Source organism: Lissotriton vulgaris, chromosome 12, assembly GCF_964263255.1.
Source record: "Lissotriton vulgaris chromosome 12, aLisVul1.2, whole genome shotgun sequence".
In the NCBI taxonomy this organism is placed as follows: Eukaryota; Metazoa; Chordata; class Amphibia; order Caudata; family Salamandridae; genus Lissotriton; species Lissotriton vulgaris.
The window spans coordinates 721,909,088-721,920,115 of NC_141700.1; the positions used below are offsets into that span (position 1 = coordinate 721,909,088).

The 11,028-nt window shown below is 46.8% G+C and overlaps 1 pseudogene; it reads right to left on the reverse strand.

Annotated features, from left to right (window-relative positions):
* Nucleotides 1–3,216, reverse strand: LOC147678231 (uncharacterized; annotated as a pseudogene).
* Nucleotides 3,217–11,028: the final 7,812 nt, after the last annotated feature.

An 11,028-nucleotide genomic window follows, 5' to 3' on the forward strand; every position in this document is an offset into this window, starting at 1 on the left:
TCAAAGCTTGTCCACCACAACAGAGGCAATATCCACAATGGGCTTGAAATAATATGTCTTAAACACAGTATCAGAAGACCAATCAGCCGTCTTCACAATGTCTTGCAAACTTACACCAACATGGAAAGCCTTAGAGGCCATGGCACCCCTCGCGGAATGAGCTCCAAAAATGGAGACATCAATTCCTGCCTCCGACATAAGCCAGCGCACCCAACGAGCCAGAGTAGCTGGCGCCACAGGTTTAAAAGGCTTTTGTAAAGCAATCAACCACTGTCCAGACAAATCCTGACGAAAAGGAGCAGTACTCACCTCATAATCTTTTATGCATCGGACCACACACAACTGTGGGTTTTGAGGAAAAGCTGGATAAGTGACAGTAGACAGATTAGTCTTTGTATGTCTGGAAACCGTAAAAGTAACGCCTTCCGGGGAAAAGGAACGGCCCGCGAGATCCAACGCGCGGACGTCCGAGATACGCTTACAAGATACCAAGCATAAAAGCATTGTCAATTTTGCAGATAATTGCTTACGAGACAGAGAAGCGTTGGGAGGCCAGGCTTCCAGAAAACGTAATACAACGGAGACATCCCAAAGAGCCACATACTTCGGACATGGCGGCCTAGCCATCCGAACACCACGAAGCAAAGTAGAGATTAGACGATGTTCTCCAATGGGCTTCCCGTCGACAAAGCCATGGCCCGCAGAGAGAGCGGAGCGAAAAGAATTGACAGTCCTGTAAGCAGAACCAGAAGAAGCGATGGAAGCAAGAAAATTAACAACTAAAGAGACATCTGCTGAAGCGGGATCCAGGTCTCGTTCAGAACACCAATCACACCATCGACGCCAAGCTGATGCATAACGCTTGCGCGTGTTGGGGGCCCAAGCCTCCTTGATAAATCTCTCAGCGTCTCCAGATAAGCCAGGGACTTTCCAGCGTTACCCCAAAAGACGCCATGCCACCAGACGGAGCGGGCCCGACAGAATTAGAGGATGTGGACGGAGCAGAGGATCGAACAGCAGGTTCCACTTCGTTGGAAGCAGGAACGGAGTCGAGCAACTCATTTCCAGAAGATCCGGAAACCACGCTTGAGCTCTCCAAAGAGGAGTTATCAGAATGATCTCCGATTGAAATTGCTTCGTTCTGGCCAAGACTCGCGGGATCATTGCGAACGGGGGAAAAGCATAGCAAAGCTGAGGAGGCCAAGTCTGGAGAAAGGCATCCGTGGCTAGAGCCTCCGGATCCGGACGCCAGCTGTAAAACTTGGGCAGTTGAGCATTGAGGCGAGAGGCGAAGAGATCGATCCAAGGTCGACCCCAAAGGCGAGACAGATTCCGAAATACACGGGGGTGGATCTGCCAGTCGCTGAAGTCCAGCAGATGGCGAGAGTTCCAGTCGGCCACTTGATTCTGGCGACATGGGAGATACTCTGCAATAAGAGTGATCTTCCTCTGAAGGCAGAAATGCCAGAAATCCTTCGCAATCTCCGCCAACAGTTTCGACCGTGTGCCCCCCAGTTTGTTCACATACCTCACCGCTGAGATGTTGTCCATACGGAGCAAAATGCAACAGCTGGTGGCCTGAGGAGCAAGGCTGCGGATCGCAAAAGATCCCGCCAGAAGTTCCAGGCAGTTGATGTGAAGGGCTAATTCGTCCTGAGACCAACGGCCGCCCGTCGTCATGTCTCCGCAATGGGCTCCCCAGCCCCACAGACTCGCATCCGATTCCAACACCAAATCCGGAGTCGAGCCGAACAGGGCTTTCCCGTTCCAGGCCTCCATGTGATGGAGCCACCACAACATCTCCGACTTCGCGTCCTGTGACAGAGGAACAAGGTCGGAATAACGAAGACCCTTCTGCAGGTGCCGGATCTTGAGTCGTTGCAGGGCCCGATAATGTAAGGGACCTGGAAAAATCGCCTGAATGGAAGAGGCCAAGAGTCCGACAATCCGAGCGATCGACCTCAAAGATACGTTCGGTGTGGACAACAGTAACTTCAATTCCCTCTTGATAGACCTGACCTTCTGGGCAGGCAAGAGAAGCTGGCAAGATATCGAGTCCACAAGGAAACCCAGAAACTCTATCGACTGAGTGGGTTGCAAATGAGATTTCTGAGGATTCACTAGAAATCCGAAAGACTGAAGTAGATCGATTGTCCACGATAAATGGGAACGCAGTTGCAGCGGGCACTGAGCCATCAAAAGAATGTAGTCCAGGTGCACGATCAGCCGTACCCCCGCGCTCGCAGCAATTCCATAACTGGTCTCAGTAGCTTCGTGAAGCACCATCGAGCGGACGATAGGCCGAACGGGAGAACTGTGTATTCGAACCACTCCCCTGACCACTGGAACTGAAGAAAGCGGCGATGAGGCGGAAAGATGGGAACGGACAAGTAAGCGTCCTTCAAATCTAGGAGAACCATCCAGTCGCCCTTGCGAAGAAGATCCCTGAGAAGATGGATGCCCTCCATCTTGAAGTGGCGATAGACGACCCCGTTGTTGAACTCCTTGAGGTTGAGCACAAGGCGAGATCCTCCCCCTTTCTTCTCCACCAGAAACACATTGCTGACGAACCCCTGTGAATGTAGGGTCGTTCGCACAATGGCCCCTTTGAGAAGAAGAGAATCAATTTCCTTGGAGATCACCTCTCGATCTCGTTGGAAAAAAACAAGGGGAAAAGGGACGGGACCTTGAAGGGGTGGGTGATAAAACTCAATGTGGTACCCTTGAACTGTCTGTAATATCCAAGCATCGTTTGAGATCGTGCACCAATTCTCTAGAAAAAACTGCACCCTGCCCCCCAGAACAACACTGTCGTAAGGAATCAAGCTCACCTGTAAAGGAGAAATCTTGTCGACCTCCTTGGTTTCCACCGTAGCCTCCCTTGTTGCCTTGACCACGACCTTTACGGGAGGGGTAGAAGGTCGTCTTGGAACCGGAATAGGATTGTTGTTGTTGCTGACGTTGTCCGCCTCCACCCTGGTGGGACTGTTGGCCACGTTGCTGACCAGAACGTCGGCCGAACGAACGTCCCCCAGATCGTCCGGCCTTGGCAAAAACCGGGCGGAACGCCCTGCGCAAGGAAGGTTGCGCCTTGTCAAGGCCACTAAAGGTCGCCACGAACTCCGTCAACTCCTTTAAAAATGGTTGACCAAACAGGAGACCTTGAGCCAGGGCTCCTGACTCAGACGTTGCAAGTTCAGACAAACATGGATCCATTTTCCGCAAGATGGAACGTCTACGTTCGGTGGATAGGGCACAGTTCGCGTTCCCCAGGAGACAGACAGCCCGTTGGGCCCAACCAATAAGTTCATCGGGGTCAATGCCAGACGCCGACCCCTGGGCCTGATAACCCAGATCCAGGATCTTCGTCAGGGGGCCAAGAAGATCCAGCAACTTGTCCTGACACAGGCGCCAAGAGCGATCAATCCCCTTTTTTGGATCCTTAGTAAATTTCTTATGGTAGGTCAAAATCGTTGGATCGACCTCCGGAGTGTCAGCCAACTTATCCGCCAACTCCGGGCGAGGGCACTCGGAGCGTAACCGAGAACGCACCTCTTGATCGAAAGAATCACGGATGTGTGCTTGAATGTAATCTGCAACCTCTGGAGCAGGGCACCAAGTTTTGGAATTGGGGTGTATGATATCAGTAGGCTCAAAGGTCAAGACGGGTGGATGGGAGGAGGCGTCAACAAAATGTTCTTTGCGAGATTTCTTAGCAGGAGGGGGACCAGAGGGACCTGAAGAAGAAGAAGAGGAGGTATCCTCCGTGTCCGGGGGAGGAGGATGGGAGTGACTAACTTTAGTAGGGGCAGACAAAGACTTTGCTAGTTTCATAAAGTCTGATCTATGAGGATTCTTGGGCGACTTAGAGGAGTGTTTGGAAGCAGAGGAAGGAATCCAGCCCTGTTGCTGGGCATAGTCGGTCAAATGGCGCTTCACCGGTCCAATAGCGCGGACTAGCGCGGTATTGACTGAATGTTGGACCCCTTGGTCAAGGGCATCGACCAAATCGTACTCAAACGACTCCTCTGGCTCCTCCTCATAATAATACTCCTCAGTGTCGACATACTCAGCCATAGCGTATAAAGTACAATGCACACCACTGAGGAAAAAATATATATACAAATATATAAATATAGATATATATATATATATATATATGCCCACAAAGTATTAATAAGCAAAGGTCAAGTTGTAACTAAGCGACCCTGTCAGGGGGGGTGACAGCCCCACGCAAGCCAAAGAGGTAGAGCAAGTACTCGACCAAAAAACAACAAAATTTGAATGTGGAGGGACAAGCTTGCGTAGAAAAGACACCCTAGGCAACGCCTCTAGAAATTATACAGCCCAAAACCCTTTAGTGAGGTAGAGGGCGTCAGGAGGGGCTCTCCGGCAGGCAGTGGGCAGAGGCACAATAAGAAAATGCCACCTCGCAGCGTGTCCGGGCTCCCTGTCACACGGAGCGTAAACAAATGCCAGCGCGCATGCGCGGTGGCGTGCCTGGAATCCCGGAAGAGGAGCAACGCGCGACACACGTGCGCGAGTCCCCGAGCCCCGGTCCCGCTCCACAAATAACAAGACACGGGCACGAAGCGCCCGAATGTCAAGAGAGGCAACACGCGCTCTCAAGGGAAACAGGAAAAAAACAACGTTTTGGCAACCAGAAAAACGCCAGTGGCAGCGCTACAAGCACACGCAAAGCGGCAACAAGTAAGGCATGCAGCTAAATGCGGCGTATATGAACGGTAGCAAAACAAGAATATAATTAGCAATAAACATGCAAGTAATATACAAGGAATGTAGAAAAGCACTTAACTGGCTGCGAAGCAGCAAAGAAAGAGAAGTGTTGTCCTCTATGGTGGTTTATATAGCATGTAGTCTCTATGGTTGCCGAAGGGCTCATGGGAGGTGTAGTTTGCTTTTTTCTTTACTATGTTCCTATTGGCTGCTGTTGGTAGTAAAGAAATCGAGAAAGCATAATCTGAGCCTCCTGTCCTGCCATAGAATTCCAGTGGCCTTGCCAATATGTCATCCATATCTCCCCACTAGGGGGCCCATTTATGAGAAAGTCATGCAGCCTTGCTGTGCTGGGCTCTATTATGGGTAGGGGCAGGGATGTATTGTGTTTATCCTAATACAGCTCATTCATGTCCTTCCCACAGATCTAGTGCACAATGGGGTTCCCAGCGCCAGGGAAGGTACCCTTGCACCATGGTGCAAGTGTGCCGGCGTTGCATGCAGAATTAATTTTTGTGCATGAAGGGGGCACCTTCATGCACCAAAACAACCCCCTAAGGCATATTCCTCTATCTATGTGTGATGCAGAATGCAGCCCAGATAGAAAGAGGAAGGCACGAGGAGAAATAAAAATATTTTTTCAAAAGTCTTAAGGGTGAAAATCCTGTGCACCTTGTCAATGACAGTCCATTTAATGTCAGTATCATTGTGCTGTTTTTATTTGTACTGCAACACTAATTTAGCTGGTAATTTCCCCCTCCTGATATTACTTCAATATTCAGTAAACCTTGTTTTGATATTACAGGATGCCCACTTGTCTTAATTTGCATGGGCAGGTGATCATGTACATTACAGATTCACAGTTGGTATGAGTTCATTTACAAACCCTACAACTACCACCTGGATGGTGGCACTGAACTTTTGATAATGACCATAAAGACTTTTAAATTCCAGATTATCTCATCTGCTTAGGTCTGGCATTAATGAGTACGGTGAAAAGGGGTCCCATGTTGAAGCAGCTACTTCAGAGGATGAGATGCTACTTTGGTGGGAGAGGACCGCTATCTTTTTTAGGGAATAGGCTTAATAGGAAGTATTATGTGTGGAAAAAAAACTTCTGCTTCACACCCTCTGTTAATGTAAGAAGAGATGGTACACCTTCAATGTGATGGAAATTAAGTTTAATGTCACTTTAAAGCTGCTTTAAAATGCTGCAGAGAGCAGGAGAGAATGGGGGGATAGGAAAAACAAGAAGCAAAGGATTCAGGTGTTAGATTCAGGTGACAATATGATGATGTTTTCTTGTAGGTCTCCAGGGAAGCACCTAATACTAGAATTTGGTTGATTCAAAGTGCTACAAAAAATGCGGAGAAAGTGAAGAAGGAGAAAGGAGAGGGAAGCATAGTGTTGTAGAGTGGGAAGTGATAATGTGATGAAATATAACATATATCCTTAATATACCATTGAACTCAAAAGGAAAAGGGTGTTGGATTGAGTGGATAAAGAGAGAAGGGAAGAGAGTTTTAGCGCTTTATAGATTTAAATTTTCATGCAGTAAAATATCAATGAATAATAATAATAATAATATTTTATTGTATCTAATACGTAAATGCTGAATTAACACGATTACAGTTGGAACAAGTTTATTAGAGTGTACAGAAATGTGTTTATCACCATATTTAGTTAGGCCACATTTATGTGCAACATGCATTTCGGATAAGATGGATGCTGTTTCTGTGGGTCACTCCTGCTCTTCCTCCTCCCGTCCTGTTCAGCTGTGCATCTTCTCTACCCACAAGGTCTGCAGAATGAAGACAAGATGATGTAAGGGATTATGTCCACTGGTATGTATACAAGCTTTTGATGAACTTTCCATGTTTCTAAACAGTTCCAGTTCCAAGGGCCTTTCCCTGTGGTTCCGCTGCATAGACTAGGGGCCTCATTACCAGTTTGGGGGTCTGAAAGCAAGAGAAATGCATCCACCCTCGCCAATAGCCAAATGCACTGGCGGTCCAAAGATTACTGTATTATGAGTTGACCTCAGTGCCAGCGTGTGGATGCAGAGATCTTGCGGCAGTGGTGATTCCTTTTTAAAACAAGAATTGCATAGATAAAGGGGGTCTCACCTTTGGGACCTTATAAGTGTCTAGTCATGAAATGGTTGATATTGTTGCACCAAGGATATTGTGCTGCATAACTAAATACATATAAGGTCCCAAAAGCGAGACCTATTGGCTATGCCAGTGCTTGTTTTCCTGAGTCTTTGGCAGACTGTAACCTCCATATTGTGCAAAAAGGAAGCTGCGATTATACCGCCATGCTCCGATGCCTTCAGTGGGGCTGGGGGTGCTCTTGCTCTGCTGATGGCCACTGCCCACCACCTGCCAGAGCCCCGAAGCTTTGAACTGCATGACGAGCACCACTGCCTCTCAGCCTCCATTGCATTCTGCTGAGAAATGGATGTTTGAGCACCAATTTAGATAAAGCAGTGTGTCTATGAGTGCTTTTGATTTTATGTTTTTTCTCACCACCCTCGAGAGGTGCGAAACGCATTTCATGTCATGCTTATTAGCTCAAGCTTAATGGCAGAACTGGCTGACACGCGTGGGGTCGTTAAAGATCGACAACCCTCTTGAAGCATTCCTTCAGGCTGGAATACTTACAGCTCATCGCATTAGACAGATGCTGTTCTACGTGCACCATTTGGTAGTTGAACCCTGTGGTTCTTGTGCATCGTGTGTTTATCCTTAATCAGAAATCGGTCTATGCAAGGTTGTCGTGTCACAGTCAGTAACCAGTCCACATCACCAATATTGGACCGTTCAACTTGAGGTGTTATTGACTCAATGTTATCTTTAAGATATTCAATATGAGCGATGTCTAGTTCAAATGAGCACGTTACAAATATTTCTTTTTTTTTATTCAAGTGTGAATATCCAAGGGCGATGCACAGGAGATAGTATGGTGTGTGGTTTTTAATACCAACTGAGTTGCACCAGGATGTGGTGGGACCGGAAAAGAATCATGAAATTGGGATAGTGCATGGTACAGCGTTTATGTACATACCCATGCACTTATTGTACCCTGGGGCTCATTAATTATCTTATCTGTATTCTTTTTTTTTTACAACAGAGTACAGTGAAGGTAAATGCCATTGCAAGGGCAAGCCCACCATGTATGTGTCTTTTAAAACTCAGTGATGCACAAGATAAAGTTGTTGGTGTTTGCTTTTTTGCCCAAAGCCCTGATGAAAGCTTTGCTAAAGCAAACAAGTTGTTTTTGAGAATTCCACCGAGGCGCTGAGTTGCGGGAGCGAGCAGGGGTACCATCTGTTTGCAAGTTAATTACAAACAGTTGTCGCCAAAGCTCACTTCTGCAAGGGAATCGCCAAATGTGCATGCGTTGCCATTGAAAGCAATGCAATGCGTGCACGTTTTTGGCCTAAAAAGCAAATCGATATCAAGAGGTCTCCTCCTATGCAGCGCATGCACGCTTCGTAGGCAAGACCTAAACATATTGATGCCTGTGTGTACATTTCGACTGCAAATGTGTCAGATGTACACTAATGCATCATACATGAGAGAAAATACCATATACCCGCTGCCGGGGTCCAGCCCCTATGAGGGCATTTCTGGCAAGGGGTATATGGTACGAAAATAATTCACTTGTAGATTATTACTTACAGGGTCATATTCCTTTGGGTGAAGATCCTGCGGTGAAGGGGAGACTTTAGAAAGGGATCCATGTTGGAATCCGCCTGGGAGAACAAGAAAGGGGTGAGTACGCACCCCAAATCCTCCTTCACCACCACCTTGAAGCAGGCGGTTGGAGCACCACGGTCTACCCATGGAAAAGACAACTCTTAATACTCATGGCTGGTAGATCCCGTGTACCGCCCTACGGTGGCTGCCTATCTGTGACCTCAAAACCAGTGGTCGGCGGTCTGCTGACTGTCTCGGAGGTTCTGCCGCAATTTTCACAAATGGCAATCAGCCCAAATAGCAATACAGTGGTCAGACTAAAGAGCTCTCTACATTCTGACTGCCACCGCCGGTACGGTAGTGCCCTGGGGCCACCAAACAGGTAATAAGTCCCTAGGCCTATTCATTCGTAAGAAGCAACATTGTAGAATATTTAATATTGTGTTCAAGCATCTCCATATGGCAATAGCATGGAAGGAGCTAGTGTTTTTCTTCAAAGTGGGATAGTGCTCATGTATTAAGGTAATGCTATTTATAATTCTGATTTGAAAAAAGAGACAAAACTTTAAATCATACCATAGTTATTCTGCTGTTTTAATAATTTGCTATGCTGGGACAGCTAAAAACCTGGGGGGTCATCTTTGATGATGCTCTGAGTTTTGATGTCCAGGTCAGTCGCATGCTCAACACATGTTTCTACATCCTGAGGATTTTGACAAAGGTTACGCCTTTTATTCTGTCCGAGCTACACCAGTCAATCCTTACTGCCCTGTTCACTTCTCGGCTGGACTATTGCAATGCTCTGTACCTGAACATCAACTGTGTTTCCCTTAAAAAAAACTCCAGGTGGTAAAGAATGCAGCAGCCCGTCTTATTTTGCAGATTCCCAAGCATCTGTCAGCCAGGGATGGAATGTGTTCCCTCCAGTGGCTCCCCATCAGGAAACATATCTGCTTTAAGGCTCTGAGCATGGTATTTAAGGCCATGCATAGTAAGGGCACCTCATATCTGAAGTTTCTTTTTCAATGGTATGTTCCAGGGAGGCATTTGAGATCCTCCTCAGAGAAAAAACTTGTGATCCCTAAATTTCATAGGACCAGACGGGGTGGCCGCTCCTTTTTGGTAGCAGCCGCCAAGTTGTGGAATTCCCTACCCACTTTCATCACTAATGCAGACTCCTTTTCTTTTAAAAAACATCTGAAAACCTGGCTTTTTTCGTCTTCGTTTTCACTGCTCAATCGCCTCTCATCCTATTTCATCTTGGTCTGCTATAGCGCCTTGACTCCCTAAGGTATTAGTGTACTTTACAAGTGTTATCCTATTCTACCCAATGCAAGAATTGTGAATAAGAACTCCTTGATTTTGGGAGCGAGACACATTTTTTCGGGTTTGACTTTTAGGGATGCTATCACATTCCTTTTCGATTTTGCTACACATTTGAGACTTAGAATTATTTTTGATTCTGACTACCATCTACAAACTTTGCATTTGAGACCCTTCATTTTATTTATTCTGTATAAGATTTTTGAAATAAAACCCTTTAGCTTTTCACGGATCTGGAACTCTATTACTGAGTGAGCCTTATTTCTACTTAAACTGTTCTACTATGCTAATTAATGTTTTGGGGAGTGCCTCAACGCAGGAACACGTTGCTTATGAAACTGCTAATCAACACTGTCTCGAATCCAGTAAGTAGAACTGAAAGATGTACATTTTGGGGTGTCTAAATATTAGAGTACATGTTTTGGTCCCACAAAGTTGAGATAATATCCTGTCTCTATTAAACTTTAGCTCCCAAAGAGAATGAAGGCTGCCTCAGCCTTGCTCAAAGTAGGAGTTGTAAGCTCAAGATTTCATACAGGTCTCTGCAGCAGGTGCTCAAGTGCTCATCTACCAATTCTGACACAAGGAAGTGAGGAGTAGGATTAGACCTGCTTCCGGTTCTGTGAGTTTTTGAAGTGATGCTCTATGTTCCCAGCTAGACTCCTATTCTTGCTGGGCCTCCAATCCCTGCCATGCTTAGAATTATGCTAAAGAAATACAAAGTTGAAGGGGGTATGTCCCTTACCTCTCACTTAAGCACTTTATTTTAAATACATTTAGATTTAATCGAGAAAACACAACAGTGGATGGCTCCTAGGAAACATTATTTTAGTGTATTGTGTCTGATTTTTACGGTCTGTTTCTTTTTTCTGAGACTAAGTTACACAGGTACTTTGTTGTTGATTCCTGTGCTCTGAAGCAGTGTAGCAGGTTCCTCACAACTGTGATATTTTTTTGCAGGAAGCTCTTTGTTTTGTATAGGGGTGGGTGCATCTCGTGGATTTTGACTCTGCAGAATTCCACAGGCTTACATACAGGGACGTTGCGGGCACCGGGCAATCCCCAGGTGGGCCGCAAGGGTGGTGGACGGTTTTGGGCCCCTGAGGGCAGTTTGTGGTACACAGCTGTTTTTGCAGCAAAGCTGCGGCCGTGTAACAAAATTGGCGGAAACCCGGCACTGGCAAAGAGCTCGGTGGAACCCCAACCCCCCTGGGGGCTGGCCGAGCACTTTGCCAGGGCCGGTTTTGGTTCCCAGTCCGGCCCTGCT